Source organism: Schistocerca cancellata, chromosome 5, assembly GCF_023864275.1.
Source record: "Schistocerca cancellata isolate TAMUIC-IGC-003103 chromosome 5, iqSchCanc2.1, whole genome shotgun sequence".
In the NCBI taxonomy this organism is placed as follows: Eukaryota; Metazoa; Arthropoda; class Insecta; order Orthoptera; family Acrididae; genus Schistocerca; species Schistocerca cancellata.
This window is the reverse complement of record NC_064630.1, coordinates 161,810,061-161,835,346: the sequence shown is the minus strand read 5'-3', so window position 1 is coordinate 161,835,346 and position 25,286 is coordinate 161,810,061.

Below are 25,286 nucleotides of genomic sequence, written 5' to 3'. Positions count from 1 at the left end.
TTTGCAAGACAACAACCATCTGCACGAACAATTCGACGACGTTTGCAACAGCATGGACTATCAGCTCGGAGACCATGGCTGCTGTTACCCTTGACGCTGCATCACAGACAGGAGCGCCTGCGATGGTGCACTCAACGACGAAACTGGGTGCAGGAATGGCAAAACGTCATTTTTTCGGATAAATCCAGGTTCTGTTTACAGCATCATGATGGTCGCATCCGTGTTGGGCGACATCATGGTGAACGCACATTGGAAGTGTGTGTTCGTCATCGCCGTACTGGCGTATCACCCGGCGTGATGGTATGGGGTGCCATTGGTTACACGTCTCGGTCACCTCTTGTTCGCATTGACGGCAGTTTGAACAGTGGACGTTACATTTCAAATGTGTTACGACCCGTGGCTCTACCCTTCATTCGATCCCTGTGAAATCCTACATTTCAGCAGGATAATGCACGACCGTATGTTGCAGGTCCTGTACGGGCATTTCTGGATACAGAAAATGTTTGACTGCTGCCCTGGTCAGCACATTCTCCAGATCTTTCACCAACTGAAAACGTCTGGTCAATGGTGGCCGCGCAACTGGCTCGTCACAGTACGCCAGTCACTACTCTTGATGAACTGTGGTATCGTGTTGAAGCTGCTTGGGCAGTTGTATCTGTACACGCCATCCAAGCTCTGTTTGACTCAATGCCCAGGCGTATCAAGGCCGTTATTACGGCGAGAGGTGGTTGTTCTGGGTACTGATTTCTCAGGATCTATGCACGCAAATTACGTGAAAATGTAATCACATGTCAGTTCTAGTATAATATGTTTGTCCAATGAATACCCGTTTATCATCTGCATAGCAATTTTAATTGCCAGTAGTGTAGTTAGGTAACATGTTTCGATCACTCAGGATCATTTTCAGATCTAATACTATACAGATGTGTTTAAATAATCAATATGGGCACTGTAGGAATAATAATCTGAAATTGTCTCTCGTAACAACAAAACGTCTCAAAAGTCGAAAGAAAACCAGGAGAGGGATGTTATTAATGAGGTATGCTAATATCTGTTAAAAAGTGAAGCAAACTGATTTTTTTCTATGCTCCGAAATATCCTCAAGCAAACCAACTCATGTCAAAGAATAAAGCCACTTTCAAATACGAATAAACAGCTATTAATTGGACACAGAAATATGTGATCAAGAATAAAGTCGCAAAAAGGAATACCAGAAATAAATAACTGATTATGTTACACGAGTGGTCAACCCGATATTTGCCGAGTTGGTTAACGCGTCTGCTCTCTGTAACAAACAGTAGAAGACTAGACTAACGGCGCATGTTTCTCTCCATGTCGTGACGGGCACTCAGGCATGCTCCAGCCACCGAGTTAGCTTCCAGATGGCCAAAGATTTCATTCGAATACAACCCAGGAATGTTACCAAATATGGCACACGCGAATACAGATACACACACACACACACACAGATGCGGGCATGCACACACACACACACACACACACACACACACACACACACACACACACACACACAATATGAAGACGCTGGTAATTGTGAGTAGTAATTCCTTTTTCTTTTCGTTTCTCTTTATGTATATATCTTTGATGGTTCAGGTATATTTTGTTCTATATTATAGAGTCTAACTACGTATTACTGTTGTCTTATGACACGATGTTCTTGCTGCTCCGTTCATTTTCATTTTTTGTGTATGCAATAACTTTAATTTATATGATAATCTTTCTAATAACTCTGAATAATGTAATGGACAAAGGAATACTGGTACAGAAACTGTATGACCGAGAACAATATCAATAGCTGAAGATCGAAGAGGAAGGCGCTGACGAATTCGCCCACGTATGGTGTGAATAGCGGACTGGTATCGCGCCGACTGAAAACGCAAGTAAAATACGGTAGTGTCGAAGTCTTGCATTCCGACTAGGCGTGGACTTAATATTCACGAGGTCATTAAGACAAGAAAGTGTTAGTCTGTTTTGGGCGGTATGAGCTTGGTTGACTCTTAGTAGTTTAAATGACAGTGCATATGCCAGCGGATTGCGATTATTGTCTGTTAGTGTTGTCTCCTGTGGAGTGGATTGTAAAAACTAATGTGTTCTAAGATACTTCATTTGCAATTTGATAAAGTTCACGCTCATTTAATCTCTAACAGTCACTATAAAAACAATTAAGTAGTTTACTGCAACATAAAGTTATCCGCCAGACTGTGAATTCCCATGTGACGAAACAGACGGCGAAATGAAGTGAATTTTACTTTTACAGGTCCGTGTATTTGACGTTAATAGCAGCATCGTGTGTGTCAGTAATATTATCATCCTACAGATACGAACTCCGATCCAAATCAGCAGCTGCAGACCAGTCTGTACTCAAAGGAAGATGACCAAGGAACAATATCACCGCCAAGTGGATCATGCACCTTGTAAGAGGCTGTAACAGTTGCAGTTTCCCACTGGCGGATCTAAGGTTGTTTCGCCGCCACCATCGCCATTTCGCGGCTGCCATCGCCGAGCTGCCGACAACATCGCCTCCGCCGGCCGCGGTGGTCTAGCGGTTCTGGCGCTGCAGTCCGGAACCGCGGGACTGCTACGGTCGCAGGTTCGAATCCTGCCTCGGGCATGGGTGTGTGTGATGTCCTTAGGTTAGTTAGGTTTAAGTAGTTCTAAGTTCTAGTGGACTTATGACCTAAGATGTTGAGTCCCATAGTGCTCAGAGCCATTTGAAACATTTGAACATCGCCTCCCACGCACGGTTGGGAAACTTAAAATAAAAACTCTTTCTCACACTAACTAAGGACTTGGGTTCAGTTAAAATGTATTTCATGTCTTTTTTGACTTAAGTTCAGTAGTCGTTGTCTCTGAACAAACGCAGCTAGATTCAAAATTTCCCGTTGCCATTATCTGCTGCATTGTCTTTACTCTGCCATTGCCAAATAGATTTCCCTCTCTTTCATTTGGCTAGCTTTTGCATGTATATTTTGCGGTATTTTCTTAAATATTTGTGTGTGCTGTGATTGTATTACGCAGTTTTACGTATTTAAATGGTGTATGTGGTGAACTGAATTGCATTATCTTTGGTTTCGATCAGTAGAAATAAAGCAACTCATTCCTCATTGCCACATACTATAAACGCACTGGGAAGTGTGAATCTGAAAGCTGTAGTCGACAGAAATGTTTATGTTCTAGAACTCGTCATGTAACCGCATTCTCTAAGCCATGAGATCTTACTTGTTTTTTAGAGCCCCAGTGAGCGACATGGCAATCAATCCCAGTTATTTTCAAAAAAATTCATGGTATTTTTGTAATTTAAATTCTTTTGGGGTGTTGTTTACCAATTTCTAACGTAAATCTAAATGCTATGTGGCTAGGGCCTCCCGTCGGGTAGACAGTTCGCCTGGTGCAAGTCATTCGAGTTGACGCCACTTCGGTGACTTACGTGTTTATGGGGATGAAATGATGGTGATTAGAGCAACACAACACCCAGTCCGTGAGCGGAGAAAATCTCCGAGCCAGCCGGGAATCGAACCCGGGCCGTTAGGCATGACAGTCCGTCGCGCTGACCACTCAGCCACTAGGGGCAGACATTTCTAACGTGATCGTTATAGTAGCTTTGGTTGCGTAACGGTTTCTTCCAAATCCAGAAACAATAAATTTCACTTCATTACGTTTACATATTCGGATATAATTCATAGTTTGGCAGAGGCTGTAGATTTTCGGTCGGTACGACTTATATCGAATAATGCATTATTTCCACTTGTATGTAGTTATTGTCTAACAGTTATCTGTATATGGAAAAGGGTTCCGCAGAACTTAAAATGACCACTGCTGTATTCTACATTTTAACTGATTAACACGAGGCATGTTTCGGAACAACGTGCATTCGTAACTGGCTGCCCTATGGACGAATGTGTGAAAATTAAGTGTGGAGGAACGATTCTTCGTATCAGAGGAATAAAATCTAGACAGGTCCTATGGATCAAACAACAAAATCAGTTAGCAAAACTAGCAGCTAGTTGTGATGCATATGCTCGTCAGTGTTACGTGACAATAAACAGAGGATTCTGACTGTCTCTTCATGTCTCACCCCCTCATTTTTAACGATAGGCATGGGGAGGTTTTTGTGATTTGAAGAATTGTTTCTTCACAATTAAAATGCGCGCTAGTTTACAGATGCCTAACAATTGATGATAGAAGTCGATGCGAAACTAGTCGTGCTTAAACTGAGGTAATATGTTGAATCCGTCCGTGATGATCTTGAGGCCTGCGCTGTTTTGTACTGATATCACGACTGCTGCTCTCAAAATAGACAAATTACACTGATACATTTTATATCACCATTAGCTACACCATTGTCAAATTTTTCTTATTATTATTTTACGGAAGTTTCATTTTATTACAGTTGGTTTTCTAAATACACACTCAACAGAGGAATCAAGCGTGAGCCTATTTCTGGTTCGTGGTACCTGTCCTGATCCTGATCCAAAAAGTCCTGATCCAAAATGATTCCTTCTGTGATACGAGATCTCTTTCCTCTCGTTTACGCGTATTGTCCGGCTATATCTTTGATACTCTGGTTCTGTCTGTTGTTAACATATGTCTTCAGGCAGGACAGCGAGTAGGAAACTCACTGAAACGTTGCTCCAAGACGAAGGTGCCACACAGTTGATTTCCTGTGAAGAGTTCACCAGTAAAAATGACTAAGGAAGACTTCATTCCCACACATTTAGTTCTTATCTGAAACCTTCATTGGTGTGTATGTCACTGCAGTAATACGACATTTCATTCCCACGGCTTCTATTCTTCTGGCTTTCGTGTTGTTAATACATAACTTTTAAAACCATGAAGAAACGTTTCCACTGCTGTTACCGTACGGAATTCAACCACTGTCCTCCGTACGCTGTTTGTCATGCCTCGTTGTGCCACAAAGAAATGAAATTTTGAATTTTTCTACTGGGTACGAACTTAAATTCGCCACACCGGTACAAGCTTTTGTTGATATTTATTGGCAGTTTGATCCTTTATACCTTGCCCCGCACTGACCCATCTCTCAGTTTCATTATATGCCTCTGATAGAGATATCCTTCTTCCACTTTTGCTTCTGCCTGTCTTGCGCATCCGCGCATGCTCGGCATGGTTATTAATGGATTTATTATCGTTAAAACAAGAGGTGGCTAGATGCCCCTCCCTGTCGCTACCCCGTTCTCCTCTTGGATGGAATGCGTGAAAGTATGCGGAAATCTTTTCGAAATGTTTGTGAACTTGGGGACCATCAAAACTAGACATGGTTGTCTCACTGGGAATTCCGCGATCGTTCATTAAGTAAAATACGGCGTTTCAGTCTTCGATCGCTATTTTTTATTTTCAATTACCGGTTTCGGGCTAGCTGCCCATCTTCAGATCATATGTTGTAGTTACAGAGTAAGTTGTCCGTACAGAACACACAGTTCACTGTCATAAGTAAAGTAAATTTACTTTACTTATGACAGGGAACTGTGTGTTCTGTACGGACAAGTTACTCTGTAACTACAACATATGATCTGAAGATGGGCAGCTAGCCCGAAACCGGTAATTGAAAATAAGGAACAGCGATCGAAGACTGAAACGCCATATTTAACTTGGGTACCAGCCCGGTACTCATCTAGTCGCATGTGGGAAACCGCCTAAAACTCATGGGGTTAGCTGTGCGAATCATGGCAAGGCGCCCTAGACCGCGTGGCTACCCCGTGCAGCACAGATATGTTGGAGGCAGACGTTGCTGGCGGCAGAAGTGCTGGTGCTGGAACTGCTGGTGGCAAATGTGCAGATGGCAGATGTGCAACTGACGGATGAGGCAGAGGAAGACATGCCGGTGTACTGATAAGAATTAAGGAGCAGCAGGGAGTTGAGGAGTGGTGTGGAAGTCGATGGAGGTTGTGTAGTGTGCAACTGAGCATGAAAAATTGGAGAAGCAGGCGGAAGACGAATGAGTCTTGTGACTTCATGGAAGTGTCTCAGAATAGTGAATGTATACGGAAGCATGAAGGTTTGTCGCCTAGGGTGGTGCCTTGCAATGGGAAGTGTCGTAATAGATGTAGAACAACTCCAGAGCAGGCAAATCTCGTTGCCTAGCATAATTGTGAATTGAAGTGGCACCGTAGTATCATTCCGGCCTCTGAGAAAGGGGGGCCATGGATCCAGCTCTTCACTGAATTTCTGCGATAACAGTGGTTGCATCACTGAAGCCAGGGCAAACACAGTGTACAAGAGAGTTAACTTCTGTAATAGACGCTAGGTGTCTTATTATAACCGCTGTTGGCAAAGCAGAAGCTGCAGGGCTAGAGCTTTTCGCGGATGATGCTGTAGTCTACAGAGAAGTCGCAGCATTAGAAAACTGCAGCGAACTGCAGGAAGATCTGCAGCGGATAGGCACTTGGTGCATGGAGTGGCAACTGACCCTTAACATAGACGAATGTAATGTATTGCGAATACATAAAAGAAGGATCCTTTATTGTATGATTATATGATAGCGGAACAAACACTGGTAGCAGTTACTTCTGTAAAATATCTGAGAGTATGCATGCGGAACGATTTGAAGTGGAATGATCATATAAAATTAATTTTTGGTAAGGCGGGTGCCAGGTTGAGATTCATTGGGAGAGGTGGCTTACAAAACACTCGTTCGTCCTAGCCTTGAGTATTGCTCATCAGTGTGGGATCCGTACCAGGTCGGGTTGACAGAGGAGATAGAGAAGATCCAAAGAAGAGCGGCTCGTTTCGTCACAGGGTTATTTGGTAAGCGTCATAGCGTTACGGAGATGTTTAGCAAACTCAAGTGGCAGACTCTGCAAGAGAGGCGCCCTGCATCGCGGTGTAGCTTGCTGTCCAGGTTTCGAGAGGGTGCGTTTCTGGATGAGGTATCGAATATATTGCTTCCCGTACTTATACCCCCCGAGGAGATCACGAATGTAAAATTAGAGAGATTCGAGCGCGCACGGAGGCTTTCCGTCAGTCGTTCTTCCCGCGAACCATTCGCGACTGCAACAGGAAAGGGAGGTAATGACAGTGGCACGTAAAGTGCCCTCCGCCACACACCATTGGGTGGCTTGTGGAGTATAAATGTAGATGTAGATGTAGATGTAGACCATACTGAAAAGGGACAGTGGGCATTGAGAACCCACATATACATGGCAGAAAGGATCAACAGCAATGCTAAGCAGTGCATGAATATGAAAGGCTACTCTGGGCAACCGCGAAAGCCCAACAGTCTGGACGTCAGTCACGGTCTGGATGTAATCCCTACCTCAATTATTCTGGTCGTCATTGTATTGGGATGAGGACATAGGCCTTCGATACTTGGTGCTGCACACTGTGACCATATTTTGCAAACATTGATCCTCAGTTCCATTGTGGGTGGGACGAGGATGCTGCCTCTCTGATCCTCGGTGGTGTAAACTGTAACTAAACTTCGCAAACATCCCGCCACCATCACCACTGTGGTGTCTGTAATCAAGGAGAAGAACATGCGACTATTGATGTGCGCCAGTAACAAGCAGCAATGGTATGTTTGTTAAGTTTAACGTATAGAATACAAGAACGCCGTTCCTTGGTATATGAGTAGTCCTTCTTGAATCAGGTAGAAGAGTCATTCTCTGATGTTCCACTAGAATGTTTTCACATAGACGAAGTCCATGGGTCACCAGTCAGCAGTGAGCAGTAGAATGCTCGAGGATAGATTAAGTCTTTGCAGCTGTGGTTGGCGCTGAGTGGAATGTTGCCCGAGGATGGCTGAAGTCGAAGGCTGTGGTGGCCTTGGTTGGCGGTGAGGGATAGAATGCTTGAGGATGGATAATGTGTGAAGCCTGTGAACACTACAGTGAGATACTGCTCATTGGCTTGGCAAAGTAAATTCCGACTGATGAGCTGCTAGGCGCAGACGATGTAAGCCCAGAGTCTGACCTGGCTGCACAGTGGTGGGGCGGCTAACTAAATACCAATACGGTTAACAAATTCAGGCTCATCACTCCAGGGGGACGTGACCCTCAGAATTTAGGTAGTGCCTTGATGGCAGCGCTGTTTGCAACGATGCTTATGCCTGTGGTGGAGAGACTGGTACCACACGGTACAGTAGCGGTGGCTGTAAGTTTGAATGAGAACAAAGAAGCGTACTTGTGTTGATATCGGATTGTTTTTGTTCTTCTCCAAAGGGAGACTAGTGCCATCAGTGGATTGGACTGTTGGCAACCCGCAGTACACAACTGTAGAGTTGTTGGTTGTGTCACAGGTGGTAGACTGGTGATAAAGCATCTCCAGTTTCTTGAACAGGTCTGTGCAGTACGTTTACACCACATGTAAACAAGACTTAATCTTGTCTTGATGAGTTACAGCTTCCTCGCAACTTGCACAGCACAGCAAACCCAATGTACAGAATCAAAGTGCATGCTGACTTTAATTATGTTGCACGGGAGGATTCAGTCGCTACACTTCTCTCAGTATTTGCCATTTCAGTACCGGTGGCTATAAGTTTGAATTAGAACAAAGCAGCGTACTTGTGTTGATATCGGATTGTTTTTGTTCTTCTGCAAAGGGAGACTAGTGCCAATATTGGACTGGACTGTTGGCAACCCGCAGTACACAACTGTATAGTTGTTGGTTGTGTCACAGGTGGTGGACTGGTGATAAAGCACCTCAATATATATACTAAGATGGTATCTGTTCTTTCGGAGAGATAAAAATTGTGCCCCGACTGGGACTCGAACCCGGGATCTCCTGCTTGCATGGCAGACGCTCTATCCATCCTTTTTTTTTTTTTTAATCTCATTTTGTTCGCTTTTGTTCGTTGCATCTGCTCGGGGCGGACGTCGTAAGACATCGATTGAAGTTCGTTGTTGATCGATTAACTCAGTTTTTTTTTATTACAGAGGGCACGTAACCCTCTGACCGAACACGCTGAGCTACCGTGCCGGCAGTCCATCTGAGCCACTGAGGACACAGAGGAGAGCGCGACTGCAGGGATTTATCTCTGGCACGCCTCCCGCGAAACCCACATTCTCAACGTATTGTTGTTTCGCACATGTCCGAAAGAACAGATACCATCTTAGGACATATATATATACATATATATATATATATATATATATATATATATATATATATATATATATAGTTAAGGCTCACCGGCCACTTGACCATCTTCTTCTTCTGTGCGAATGCACAAACAGTGCCCGAACTCTTACGGGAATCGGCAACGCGCCGCGAGTAATGAGTATAATGGGCGGGGGCACTACGAATGTAGTGCGGGACAATACGTTGAGAATGTGGGTTTCGCGGGAGGCGTGCCAGAGATAAATCCCTGCAGTCGCGCTAGCCTCTGTGCCCTCGGTGGCTCAGATGGATCGGCGGCACGGTAGCTCAGCGTGTCCGGCCAGAGAGCCGGTTGGCCTTTTTCATAAAAACCTGAGTGGAAGGATCAACCACCGAGCTTGAACAGGATGCCTTGCGATGTCCGCAACGATCGAACACAATGATCAACAATAATGAACACAATGCAAAAAAAAAAAAGATGGATAGAGCGTCTGTCATGTAAGCAGGAGATCCCGGGTTCGAGTCCCGGTCGGGGCACACATTTTCATCTGTCCTCGTTTGCGTATGTCAACGCCTGTAAGCAGCTAAGGGTGTTCGTTTCATTTTAAAAGCATCTCCAGTTTCTTGAACAGGTCTGTGCAGTACGTTTATACCACATGTAAACAAGACTTCTGCTTCCTCCCAACATGCACGCTGGCCAGCACAGCAAGCCCAATGTACGGAATCAAAGAGCCTGTTGTCTTTAATTAAGTTGCACGGGATGATTCAGTCTTACACTTCTCTCAGTATCTGCCATTTCAGCGTCCGTGTGATGATTTAACTGACTTTTCCTACCGTGACTATATCTTTTGCCTCCGCGACAAATATTTGCAAGTCGGCTACGATTTATCACATTCGTTGGTACAACCACGCTCCGTTTGCAGGCCGGTCTCCATTGCTTCCTCGTTGACTCCTGTGGTCCAGGAGGATAGAAGCTAAGGAGAGCATCACGCTGGCCGGAAGAGGGAGCAAACGGGCGTGAAGCGGGCGTATCTCCGCCGCGGGCTGTGAGTGGGCTGGCGGGCGCCGATACGACATCCGCCGCGAAAGGACGGGAAGCAAATTAGTGTATGAAAGGAAGCAGCGCCGCGCTCGTTACGGCGTTATTTTTCCGGCTTCCCGGGCCGTTTTTGCCGGCAGCCGGGCCCGGTATAAATATCGGTCCGCGGCGGCGGCGGCGCGCACAATGGGCGTAATTCCATTGTTCTTGGCCGGGCCGATTTCGCTTGGGCGGCGACCTGATTGACGCTGGCTGGCGTGAGCCCAGCGCCGGCCAGGCGCGGCTGTCAGTCAGCGGGGCCCAGCCGGAAGCCGAGAGCTTCACGCGATGCCCCGCCGCTTTGTCTGCTCTGGCCGCGCCCCCCTACTCCGTCCCCGCCGTCCTACCAGCCTACTGTGCCATCCTGGAGGACCGTCTGCTGGCCACTTTGCCGGCCGATGTGGCCGAGCGGTTCTAGGTGCCTCAGTCTGAAACCGCGCGACCGCTACGGTCGCAGGTTCGAATCCTGCCTCGGGCAAGGATGTGTGTGATATCCTTAAGTTGGTTAGGTTTAAGTAGTTCTAAGTTTTAGGGGACTGATGACCTCAGATGTTAAGTCCCGTAGTGCTCAGAGCCATTTGAACCATTTTTTGTTGGCCACTTTGCTTGTCCTCTAGTTTCCCAATCAGCTCAGCCTTGACTCCGCGATCTACAGGCTGGGCCAGAAGCCACGATGTGGAACTCAAGTAACTTAACATACGCCAGAGTCATATCAAAAGTCCTGCACAGTGCGCACGCGTTGCCATTACAACGGCAAGATGAAGAAGAAATTCTTGTCAGTAGCGAGCGACAGTCTAGTCGTGACGGTCGCATGTATGTTTGCTGCTTCGTGTGTCTGTGTGTGAGTAATTCAGTTTTAAACAGACTCAGATCGGGTTACACGTAGTGGCCACCGTTCCTACATCCAAACCGAATCCCTACAAGCCGGCCGTGGTGGCCAAGCGGTTAAAGGTGCTACAGTCTGGAACCGCGCGACCGCTACGGTCGCAGGTTCGAATCCTGCCTCGGGCATGGATGGGTGTGATGTTCTTAGGTTAGTTAGGTTTAAGTAGTTCTAAGTTCTAGGGGACTGATGACCCATAGTGCTCAGAGCCATATGAACCATTTTTTTTAATCCCTACAAGGAAAGACCCCCAACAGAAGTTCAAAATGCTTTGAGAGAGGTGTGTGGGAATAGCGTAGTTGATCGTGGCACAGTATCACGATGATCTACTTGTTTCCGTGAAGGTCAGGTAAGCACTGAGGACAACACAACAAGTGGAAGGCCATCAACTGCAACAGACTACATCTCCTAGGTTATTGTCATCAGACACCAAGATATTGCCACCATACATGAATAATTCATATTTCAAGTTTACTTTATATTGAATCGAATTTTTAGGTGGGGTTATCGAGGTATTAATCATTATTGGTTGATATTGGGTAGCCTCATACTAAAATTTCTGTAGATATGCGTGGTGTAAGGGTAATTTCACTCGTATTCGGGAGGTCGACGGTTCATACCTGCGTCCGGCCATCCAGACTTAGATTTTTCGTGAATTCTCTAACTCGCTCCAGGCAAGCGCCGGCCGTTGTTACCGAGCGGTTCTAGGCGCTTCAGTCCGGAACCGCGCTGCTGCTACGGTGATGTCCTTAGGTTAGTTAGGTTTAGTAGTTCTACGTTCTAGGGGACTGATGATCTCAGCTGTTAAGTTCCATAGTTCTCAGAGCCATTTGAGCCATTTGAGCTCCAGGCATGTGCTGGGTTAGTACTTTTCAAAGGGCACGGCCGATTTCGTTCCCCAACCATCCTTGACACAATCCGAGCTTGTACGCTATCTCTCTAATGCCCTCGACGTCTACAGGACGTTAAACCCGGTCTTCCTTCCATCCGATAATTTCACACTGGCTCGGACAGCAGGGAGAACGAGGGCCACGTGCTCTTCGAAAACAACACGAACTGAGAGCTGGAGGCACACAGGGCAGCTTTTTGTGACTCTGAAAAGAATAGGACAGTGGGATCATTCATGTCTAGGACTGTCGTTTTGTTCAGAAGCCAGTGGAACGAACTCCTCAGGGCGACTGTGCCATTGCTAAGGAAGAATCGGTGGCGAGGGGATGATGAAAGCTTAAGATTGCAGAGATAGCAGCTTACAACAGCCACCACCAGCCTTTTTAGCACATCGGTATTCGCAAGAATTGCCTGCCGCAGATGCAAGCAGATGGACGCAGAAGTTCTCACGCCAGACGCTAAGGCATATTCCCGCCACAAGGCTGTGAAACGAATCCGACTGGCTGAGTTCATAATCAGAGGAGGGGTTAGATTTTCTTCTAGAAGTTTCTGCCGAACTATGAGCTAAAAGCGGTTTCCTGACATCTTTATGGCTCGTAGATTGAGACGTAATCAGTTCAGAATGGGCGTAGTTCAAAAAAGGGTTCAAATGGCTCTAAGCACTATGGACCTTAACATCTGAGGTCATCAGTCCCCTAGACTTAGAACTACGTAAAACCGAGCGAGGTGGCGCAGTGGTTAGACACTGGACTCGCATTCGGGAGGACGACGGTTCAATCCCGCGTCCCGCCATCCTGATTTAGGTTTTCCGTGATTTCTCTAAATCACTCCAGGCAAATGCCGGGATGGTTCCTCTGAAAGGGCACAGTCGACTTCCTTCCCCATCCTTCCCTAATCCGATGAGACCGATGATCACGCTGTCTGGTCTCCTTCCCCAAACAACCAAACCTAACTAACCTAAGAACATCACACACCTCCATGCCTAAGGCAGGATTCGAACCTGCGACCGCAGCAGCGGCGCGGTTCCGGACTGAAGCGCCTAGAACCGTTCGGCCACAGAGGCCGGCAATGGGCGTAGTGATTGGCTGCATGGAGAGCGCACGCTAACGAGTCAAGGTTTTCTGTAAACTGGGAATTGCGCAGCGGGAAGACTCTGTGGCGGGTGTCGACAGGACACACATAGTGGAATAGCGTTTTGAGACACTGCTGGCAAGGCACCACGGAAAGTTTCAGTTTTAGATTCGGTGAATTGCTGATATAGTCACTAGGAACGGCATCATTCGTTTCTCTGTCAGCAGAGAAACCTCTTTGTGGAGACTAATGCATTGCAAAGTGCTTCTTTACGACCACACACTTAAGTCTCTGCTCCTGGCTTATGAGCAAGCAGAACTCTTGTCCGGCATTTTACTGAGGTAGTTTACGAACGCCATTTGACGTCCTCTGTGTAGTCAGAATTTACGGCTACGCAACCACTTCGAGTGGATGATGGCCGGCACCACTGCGCAGATCGGGGCTCTAGAACTGCCCTTCCAGTACTGAAATCGTTTACATACGCACCATGGCAGACAGGGAATCTTTAACAGTGAACGTGGTAAGTTCCATTAGTTTGATCACAGACTTCTTTACCATCAGTGCCAGACAAAGTTGAGGCTTTCTTAACTTTGATAACAATCAGTATCAAACATTTAGTGCTACAGTCGGATAAACGGGGACACGACTTCGATTCAAGTCGTTGATGCTTTACCAGTCTCATTAATGAACAGGATTTAACGTTCTAGGTCAATACTTGTTCAGTTTACACATTTTTCTTTGAGTGTTGTTGTTAGAATGAATGTCTTGTCAGTGCCCAGTTACTCTTACTTTTCCTAAGATGAGACTCCAAATACTGATCCTGATTTAGTTAGTGTAGAGTGTTAGAACAACTTGGGAAATTAAATCACATGTTATTCTCGGTTTCAGGTTGTCTATGGCAGGCCTAATTTATTGGTCTTTTTTTAGGCATGACGACTCCACTGCGTACATAGCATTGGCAGCCATCACACATGCACACACCGTATGGTACTACCGGTGTATTATTGGATTGTTAATGACAGTCTGAGAGAGGATCGATGAAAAATATGTGAGTAATTTGCATATGAGGCCAGAATGTCTGTCACTTTACTTTACAGAATTATAGCTGTAAAGTTACAGATGAGAAGAATTGCTGCCAGATGGGTTCCGCATTATCTGAGTGAAGACCAGAAAGCAGGTCTCAAAAGAGTAGCGGAGGAATCACTTTAACATTATCAAACAGAAGGAGAACAGTTTATGATAAGGACTGTTGCATTTGATAAAATCTGAATACCAAATTTTTAGGCAGAATTGAAGTTCCACTCGTCAGAATAGAATGTTCCGACTGTCCACGCCCGAAATGTTTCGGCCTCCAACAATCTAACATGAAATTGATGGTGATATTAACATATGACATGAATGGAGTCTTAGCTACAAACAGAGTACCTCAGAGGATGTCTGTAACCGGCGCGTACAACAAGCAGTTCCTGCAAGAGTTTTGCGCGCGAAAATTCGTCAAAGAAAGCCTGACATGCTTGAAGCTGGTGTCCTCATTTTACACGGTAATACTGGACCGCATGTTGCCCTACCAGTGAGAGAAACGCTCGATAAATAGGGATTTGAAACACTTTCTCACCCATCATAAGGTCCTGATATGAGGCCACCAGACTTTGATTTGTTCCCCAAATTGAAGGAACCGCTCCTTGGGAAACTTTTTGATACAACTGCTGAAACTCCCACTGAGGTGACATGAGCAGTCGGGCAGCTCAACAACAAAGGTACCCTATCCGGAATACAGAAGTTGCCAAAACGTTGGTAAACTTCCATGGGAAAGAATGGCGATTATAATGTAGGCCAGTAAAGGTATTTTGTAAAATAAATTATTTTCTTCAGTTCTGTCTTGCGGCGTGCAGAAAATTTGAAATTACCCTCTTACTTTCGCGGTTACAAGTATCTGGAAATGTATCCTAGATTGGAACTAACGTTCTCTCTCTGTAGTACTTCCGTCTTCTGTTATAATTCACTCAAACTGCAACAATGGAGGCGTCACTCCATGAAAATAAGGCATGTGATCGTCTTATTTTGCTTGTGTTTCTGGTGTATTCTACGCCATGTGATCGTGTCACGCTTTTCTACCAAGATGACACAGCTGCAAACATTTGTGCTATAATGGCGCATACAAGCAGTTTCACAATTGCAGAACGTCTTCCCTTTAATGTACGAATACATGAAAAAAAAAGAACGGGTAACACAAATGTTGTAATTAGGGAAAATGTTATAATCGCTTCAAGAAAGAAGCTCCATCGGAAGCTAATCTTAGGAAACTGGAAAGGCCTGGATCTGTGACGGGTGCATCACACAGTGAAAGACCCAAGAAATACGACAACGATAATGGAGCAACTGAACACTTGAGTATATAATAGCTTCGTTCACTAGCAAATTCGACAAGTAAGCGGTCGGCGGAGATGAACATTCTCAGAACCTCCAGACGCCGCTAGATGAAGGAAGAAGCTTACCGTTCGTTTCGACCTGACAGTTTCAATGAATTTAGTTATCATGGCATGAATACGTGACGTGATTCGTGCGAACAGTTACCTGCAGCTTTTCCAACATCAGCAGCTCTCCGTAAGGATGTGATTACAGACGAATGTGCTGTGTATCTTAGCTCCCGGTCTCGAAATGTTTATATCTGAGAGAAAGGCAACCATGAGAATCATCACTTCCGAAATACTGCGCCGGGAAAGGAGACGCAATGGCAGCTATTCCAACTCTGTGCCGAGAATGTTGGTCAGCATAAGGAGAGAGAGAGTTTGAATTACGTAATAAATATGTAAGAACATTCGTTTTTGTCTTATTTGTGTTATTATTGCACATACCTTAAAACACAATTTCTGCTACAGCTAGGGAGTTGTATCATATTCCTATTTCCCTTTCATGTTCCTTCTTGTTTCAATACAAAACATTAAACATTTCCGACTGTGACGTCTGGCCCACCCTGTACTTACGGTTTATTGGTAAGTAATTTGAGATCCCAAGAATGAAAGTAAACTCACCAGACAAAAAAAGCTAATCACTCCAAGAAGACATGCAGAGAATACCACGTACTGCCTTCAAGCACAGATAATGGCACAGTTCGAAGAGAGAGTTATCCCACAAGATTCTTCACATATGCCATATGTGACTCAAACTAATTGGCGATACCGTTGAACGCAGATGTGCGGGGATGAGGTTTGCTTCATTTGCTGTTCCAAATAGTCCCAGGCTTTTTCTATGGAATTATTTAGAGGGCCAATCGAGGTGCAACAGGATGTCTGAGTGATCTTATAGATCTTATAATTAAATTTTTCCTCGTACATTTAAGTATCATCTTTATCTACGATAATAATGGAAGCTAAAGAAACGAATTAAAGTTTGTGGCATGGCTGCGACTCAAACTCTGGTCTTTTCGATTACAAGGCACGAATGCTGACCATTACACCACCGCAGCATTATAGTCAACAACGCTGCCTGGACTACTCGAGTCCAGTGTCCTCCCCAATGCAAACTTCGTATCTTCAACTAATTTTCCTCCTAAATTGTCACTATTGCAGGGGCTCTCTGGCATTGGTTTTCCACCACGATGTTGATTACAGCGCAGCGGGTGGTGTAGTGGTCAGCATTTCTGCCTTGTAAGCAAGGTGACCCGTTTTCGATTTCCGCCTGTGACAAAAATTTTAATTCGTTTATTCAGCTCCCCATCATTATTGCAGATAAAGGTAAGACTTAAATGTTTCAGGGAAAATTTAATTATAAGATCTATAAGATCACCTGAGGTACATGACTTAACCAATACATCTAAGGCTCGGGTGCTATTCCAGTGCCGGAGAGCTACAACAATACTGACGATTTGGGGGGAAAATAAGCTGAAGTTTGTGTTAGTGAGGGTACTGGATTTGGCTAATCCGTGAAGCAACGTTGACCATAGCGCTTGGGTGGTTTAATGGTCATCAATCCTGTCTCATCAGCCAGGCGACTCAGGTTCGAGTCCTGGCCGTGGCACTAACTTTAATTCGTTTCTCCAGCTTCCGTCATTATCGTAGGGTGGCTGAGTGTTTGACAAACCAGGATCTAATGCGTGCTGCCCTGTGAACGCGTCTGTTGTCATCTCGGAAGGCGGGAGGGACCACACCATACTTATCATGGCGGTGTGGAAGAAATGGCAGCATTTGGTCATCGAGAATGTCGAAATTACGGAAACTACCCCTAAAATGTTGCAGAACCTCTCTCAACTATACCCTCCCTTTGTTCACCACCTGGCCGTCGGTTCACACGATTCCTTGCATCATTCGTTGGACCACTATACACACCTCCAGTCTAGCCCGCATCTCGTGGTCGTGCTGTAGCGTTCTCGCTTCGCACTCCCGGGTTCCCGGGTTCGATTCCCGGCGGGGTCAGGGATTTTCTCTGCCTCGTGATGGCTGGGTGTTGTGTGCTGTCCTTAGGCTAGTTAGGTTTAAGTAGTTCTAAGTTCTAGGGGACTGATGACCATAGATGTTAAGTCCCATAGTGCTCAGAGCCATTTGAACCATTTTTGAACACCTCCAGTCTGCTAACACCCAGTTTGGTAAATAATAAATATAGAACCATCAAAAAAACAACGACGCCGACGGTGTCGTAATTCGGCAACTATAAACGTTGAAAATAGCTGCGTACGTCCGAATATTTGCCATATTTTCCGCTGTAACTTAAAATGCATTGCGTCAAATTTCCTGTTTTCGCTTACATTCTGTCTTATCTTCGTCACTCCGCACATAGTCATTTTTCGTTGTCATGTAGCGAGTGACTCACATTGAAGTATGCTATTGGACAGTTCAAAGTCGAGATACCTATGGTGCTGCTACAATTTTCAAGACAGCCATGGGCTTACTCAGGAGTCCTGGATGCTGAAAATGAGAGAGGCTATTGAAATTATTAAACACCCCAGCGATATGAACAGGGAGGACTGTCACGGATTACCCACGGTCTGTCTGCCCAACAGTGGCTTCTTGACGGGCTGCTAATGTTCATCAGGCAGCAGCTCCGTAAGATCCGGGCTCAACAGTAATAAATAAGAGGTCAGAGATGAACTGCCGTACAGCAAGAAAAATCTGCCTCTGGGCACAGGCTGTCCGTTACCTGGACACAAGTTGCCCACTGACTGTTGCCTGCTATTCACCTAGCAGAGTAACACACGCAATGGACTGCCGAACAGCAACACGGCCATAGTTATCTTAACTTTGAGCTGGACAACCGTTTACCAGAATTTGACATCCTTCTTGAACTGGCAAGCCTAGTAAGGCGGTATATACAGGATAGTCAGGAATAGTCTGACAAGCTTGTGGGTGCTGCACGGAAAGCTATGCCTAAAAACACTTGTTAAAAGGGATTCGACATGTTACGTCGTTTCCGTGTTATTTTTTTGAATTTATTGGCTTTCGTTTCCTGTCCATGCAGCCAACTCAGTATTGGAAAGACGGTACAACAGTGCGTTTGAGGCGTCAGCAATGACGATACGAATGTAAGGGCAACACAGCACCCAGTCCCCGAGTGGAGAAAAATCTCCGAGACGGCTGGGAATCGAACCCGGACCCCTGCAGTTTTAAAGCTGCCTCACTAACACCGCCGTTAGCGAGGCGGACAGAGCACTGACGTTAGCCAATCATGTCGTCGCGCCCAAATTGAAGCAGCGTGCTGCAGACAGTGTCGCCAAAGGTGTTATTCGTTTGTTTTCCTCAGACCAAACAAACGTAGCTTTTGCTCACCTTGCTTAAATGTATCACATCCTAAAAAGGCACATTTAACTGGTAATGAGCACTTCAATAAGTGGAACTCACGAACCCACAGATGTCTGTGCATTACCGCATTTTAACACTCCCAAGTGCTTGAATTTGCGCTCGCAGTAACCTCATTGGCTGACTTCAGTTTAAGTAATTCAGAAATGGTGCAATGTACCGAATTTGTTTTCTTAACAATTATTTCTCTCCACAATCAGCCTCGCAATACTATTACAAGCTTTTCAGACTGTTTCTGACCAACCTGTACCGGGAACACCAGTCTCAGAATTGAGCAACTTAGTCGCGCTGAAGAGTACCACTACAAAGGTGGTCGAAACATGTTTCATAATTGCTTTAGTGATTTTATTCAGATTAAAACTGAATGTCAAAGCCTGTGCACATAAATAATGAATCGTGGTTTACACTCATCAGATAGTTTTCTATTGATCCATTTCTCTCCACAAAATCAACAGAAGTAGCCATATTAACTTTGATACATCTAGTGCGTTTCTTTATGGTGAGCTAATTACATATTTGCTCTAAAACTAATAATAGAGAAACGACTAGATAAGAACCTGAAAACATACATAGCTTTCGTAGATGTAGAGAAAGCCTTTGATAATGTTAAGTGGGATAAGATGTTTGAGGTACTCAAAAAAGTAGGACTAGACCATAAAGATAGAAAAATGATATGGAACCTGTACAAAAACGAGACAGCAGTTATCCGTGGACGGACAAAACAAGAAGAGGTGCAGATAAGGAAAGGTGTCCGACAAGGTTGCGCACTATCCCCTGTTATCTTTAACGTATACATTGAAGAGGCGCTGAAAAAAGTAAGGGAAAATTCACAGACAGGTGTAGTAATTCATGGCCAACGAATAGATATGATAAGATATGCCGATGATATAGCTGTCCTGGCTGAAAGTGAAGAAGATCTTGTAGTCCTACTGAATAGAATGGATAAAGTTATGGGTGAAGAATATAATATGAGAATTAATAAAGCAAAAACAAAAGTAATGGCATGCGACAAAGAAGATCAAGTGAAAGTCCAAGTTCATGTAGGCAATGAACTGCTTGAACAAGTTGATAAATTTACTTATCTGGGCAGTAATATTACCAGGGATGGAAGGAGCAAGGCAGAAGTGAGAAGTAGAATAGCTCAAGCAAAGGCTACTTTTAACAAGAAGAAAAACATATTAACGTCTAAGAGCATCAGCCTTGAAACCAGGAAAAGATTTTTGAAATCATATGTGTGGAGTGTGGCATGCTATGGGTGTGAAACATGGACTCTCGGGACAGAGGAACAGCAGAAGCTAAATTCTTTTGAAATGTGGTGCTATAGACGCATGCTCAAAATAAAATGGATTGACAAGGTCACCAACGAAGTGGTTCTGGAAAGAGCAGGTGAGAAGAGAAGCTTCCAGAGTTTCATTGTTAAAAGAAGAGTGCAATTTACAGGCCATCTATTACGACATAAAGGACTCCTGAACACAATCATAGAGGGATATGTCGAGGGAAAAAGACCAAGAGGAAGACCACGACTGAGGTACATGGATCAAATCGTGAAAGATGTGGGATGTGACACCTATAAAGAAATGAAGAGAAAAGCTGAAAGACGCACAGAATGGAGACAAGCTGCCATTGCAAACCAATCCTTGGATTGACCACTACAGAAGAAGAAGAAAATTACATACACTATACACAGCAGTGTTACAGCAGCATTAGCGTATCCTACGATTTGTACTAAAGAACATTATATGGTTACGCTGTGAAATCTGCCTCCTTAGTAGCAGTTCTCCAAGGACTCGCGTAGAAAATCTCGCGCGTGTGTTCTCTTGTATCGGACATCCATCTTGTTTAATGAGGCTAGGTTTTCAGTGGCCGGCCGTGCTTCAAGAAAGTCAAGAAGCAGTCTCGAGAATTATGTACTCGTTTGCATCAAACACGTGTTGGGTCGGCAAACTAGGCAGCGAACACTACGACACAGAGAATTTATCACAGCCTCCTTCAGGTAACTTCTAACACTGCTCACTCGGAGTCCGTCTGTGATATCCGAGCAGCAGAGTTCACGATCGTTCAAGGCTTCGCGCTTCGTTTTATTCTCAACAGACAGAAGCAAAATCCGCTGAAGGTGGCAAAATTTCTGCTTGATTACTTAAGGCCCGTGATAAATACGCGTTGTATTCGCCTTTTCGGCGATCTCTTGCGTTCAGCAGCAGTGCCTTTGATACTCCCCTGGACAGAACAATTGCAGTACTTCGAATCGATCACCGTGCGACCATCAGGTCGATACTACGCAATTACTAAGGGCTTTATCTGCAACTTATAATAGTTTCAGATAATTACGACCAAGTCACTGAAACAATGTACAATGTCCAGTCACGTTATTAAGGACTTTTTAACGTAGTTACAAGGTGCAGATTCTTTTTTTTTTGTCCTATCGTCTGGCAATTCTAATTTCTTCACAGTTTTTGTAAGAGCAACGTCAAGTGTGTTTCTAAGGGTTGTTTTGAAAGCTTATACTTTTCGATTTTGAGCAGCGCTTACAGATCTTGTAGTTTTATTTTCAATTTACTGCACTAATTGTACAACTTTGCAACTTTTATACGTCTTGTTGGTGTCTCAGTTTTATCCCAAAGACAAAGTAAATCTTACAGCTTCTCTTAAGTTCCATTTCACTTGGCACAAATTTTAAAATAGTGTACGGCAGCGGTAGCGTTCTCGCGTCCCACGCCCGGGTTCCCGGGTTCGATTCCCGGCGGGGTCAGGGATTTTCTCTGCCTCGTGATGGCTGGGTGTTGTGTGCTGTCCTTAGGTTAGTTAGGTTTAAGTAGTTCTAAGTTCTAGGGGACTTATGACCACAGCAGTTGAGTCCCATAGTGCTCAGAGCCATTTGAACCATTTGAATTGTACGGCAGACTTGGCACTTAGAAAAATACAGGGTGTAAATTTTAAGTTGACAAATCAGAATAACTCGAAAAATAAGCTTCACACGAAAAAATGTGTAGAATTCAGAGTTGATTATTTTCGAGGGGGACATCTGCTGGTGCTAAAATTAGCCCGCCATCCCAGTCCCCTGGGGGTGGGGCGGGAGGCAACTTTAAAATTTCAAATGGGAACCCCCATTTTTTATTGCAGAATCAGATTCTACATAAAAAACTACGTACGTTTTGTCTCAAACATTTGTTTTGATTCTTGGAAGTTGGCGCTGTAATTCAAGAAAATCCATATTCTAATTTTTGCGTGGAAAATGGATACGGATAAATAACAAATACTTATTTACTTTGTAAATTTTGATTCGCTAAAACTAAAACTTTCCCTCTCTCCTCATAGGGTGGGGTTTGATAATTAAAAATTGTGTGCCCCCATGACCACGAAACAAACAAAACTTATCCGAATCTGCAGGAAAAATTAATACAGTATTTGAGTCAACATTTGTAAAACTCTAATTCCTCTCTCTCAAACCCCACCCTATGGGGAGAGAGGGAGAGTTTTAGTTTTAGCGAATCAAAATTTGCGACGTAAATAAGTGTTTCCTGTTTATCCGTAACCATTTTCCACGCAAAAAACGAGAACATGGATTTTCTTGAGTTATAGCGCCTACTATCAAGAATTAAAACAAATGTTTAAGACAAAATGTACGTAGTTTTTAATGTAGAATCTTATTCTGCAAAAAGAAATGGGGATTCCCATTTGAAATTTTTAAGTTTCCTCCCGCCCCACCCCCAGGGGGCTGGTGTGGCGGGCTAATTTTAGCATCAGCAGATGTCTCCTTCGAAAATAATCAACTCTGGATTCTACACATTTTTTCGTGTGAAGCTTATTTCTCGAGTTATTCTGGTTTGTCAACTTAAAATTTACATCCTTTATATTACTGTCAATGACTTTACGAGACAATCTGCAAATTAAAAAAAAACCTTAGTTGCCACTGACTGTTGATATTATTTACTTTCACTTTTGCAATTTCGGCCTTAAGGCCCTTATCATGTGGTATACTGCACGAGAGTATGCTTTAGCACATGTCAGACTTGAAAAATCTTGTCTGCACACATATCAAAGGAAACAGTCAGCCAGTTTCCAAACTCATTTACGAAAAATCTGCTCTAGAAATGTAACTGTATTTGCTTTTCGTGCACATTCAGAGAGCATGGAAATTCGCTACACAATTAAAACAACCTAGAAATCTGTTCTACACAGAAGAGCCAGCCGCTGTGGCCAAACGGTCGTAAGCGCTTCAGTCTGGAACCGCGCGACCGCTGCTGTTGCAGGTTCGAATCCTGCCTCGGGCATGGATGTGTGTGATGTCCTTAGGTTAGTTAGGTTTAAGTAGTTCTAAGTTCTAGGGGACTGATGACCTCAGATGTTAAGTCCCATAGTGCTCAGAGCCATTTGAACCATTTTTACACAGAAGACAATATACTCATCTGACAGACTTGATGCATCCCATAGTTTGACACGGGGTATTATAAGACAGTTTCTAAAAAAAAAAAAAAAATGCGAGTTACTGTATAAGGAACGATCAAGAAGTTTCCGTTAGAAGCCTATACAGTCCAGAGCGCTACTGCCGTGAGCACTTACGCAACCACCCCACCGACGCTCCGGGTTGAAGATACCCGTTTGGTATAACACCGTGTCCTGCTGTGTGAAGAAGCCTGTAACTGTCTGCTGGCACATACTTGTCCGACAGGTGTCGTCAACTTTTCGAGTCCTTCTTTAAGAAGGTTGATAAATCGCATGGGGAGAGGAGTATAGGGCGGGTGCTTGCGTGTCTCCCACTTTTTGTCGTGCATAGTGGATGAATCTGGCCTCCCAAATCGACGGGCGTCTTGTGTCAAATCGCGACCAGCACGGAACTTGGCACACCATTCCACAACAGTCGCTTTCGACAGACTACTGCCCCATACACATTCTTCATTCTCTGATGGATGTATTTCACGTGTTTGTCCTTCAACAGCCAAGAAAAAAAATAATAGCACATTGGTCCTTTTTAGACGCAATTGGTAATAACATCAGCATAGTTCTTATTTCCGCATTTAACGCACAAAAATTGGAAAGACACGTACGCCATATTGCAAGACCCTACTAGGGTTAAGGCTCCAGTCAATGTCATTTATCACTGACATGCACTGAGTATCTTCACTCGAGGTGCAAGTCCCCAAGAACGGTCTAGGTGTAAATACAGGAACTGCGCGGCAGAAAACGAAAGGAAAAGGTTGGCCCTAAAATGTGGACTATATATGTGGCCCCTGACAAATATTAATAATTACTGAGTAGTCCTGGGGACTGTCAGCTACTTTAGTGTAAAAACAGTTACAAATCACGTACCTTTCTTGGTTGAAAATTTAAATTGCTTCTCAGAACAAACAAAGATCAAATACTCGTCAAAGGAGAATGAAGGCACATATACACTATGTGATCAAAAGTATCTGGGCACCCACAAAAACATACGTTTTTCATATTAGGTGCATTGTGCTGCCACCTATTTCCAGGTAATCCATATCAGCGACCTCAGTAATCCTTAGACACCGTGAGAGAGCAGAGTGAGGCTCTCCGCGTAACTATCGTACTTCGAACGTGGTCAGGTGATTGGGTGTCACTTGTGTCTACGTTTGTACGCGAGATTACCACACTCCTAAACATCCCTTGGTCCATGTTTCGGATGTGATAGCGAAGTCCATGAACCATGGACCTTGCCGTTGGTGGGGAGGCTTGCGTGCCTCAGCGATACAGATAGCCGTACCGTAGGTGCAACCACAACGGAGGGGTATCTGTTGAGAGGCCAGACAAACGTGTGGTTCCTGAAGAGGGGCAGCAGCCTTTTCAGTACTTGCAAGGGCAACAGTCTGGACGATTGACTGATCTGGCCTTGTAACAATAACCAAAACGGCCTTGCTGTGCTGGTACTGCGAACGGCTGAAAGCAAGGGGAAACTACAGCCGTAATTTATCCCGAGGGCATGCAGCTTTACTGTATGGCATGGAGAGCTGCATCAAACCAGTCTCAGGACTGAAGACCACAACAACAACAACAGTGAAGTCGAAACGTGAAGGGACCCGTACAGCACAAAAGCGTACAGGCCGAACCCCTCTGTTGACTGACAGAGACCACGGACAGTTGAAGACGGTCGTAATGTGTAATAGGGAGATATCTACCCAGACCATCAAACAATTCCAAACCGCTTCAGGATCCACTGCAAGTACTATGACAGTTAGGCGGGAGGTGAGAGAACGTGAATTTCATGGTCGAACGGCTGCTCATAAGCCACACATCACGCCGGTAAATGCCAAACGACGCCCCTCTTGGTGTAAGGTGTATAAACATTGGACGATTGAACAGTGGAAAAACGTTGTTCGAAGTTACGAGTCCCGGTACACAATGTGGCGATCCGATGGCAGGGTGTGGATATAGCGAATGCCCGGTGAACGTCATCTGCCAGCGTGTGTAGTGCCAACAGTAAAATTCGAAGGCGGTGGTGTTATGGTGTGATCGTGTTTTTCATGGAAGGGGCTTACACCCCTTGTTG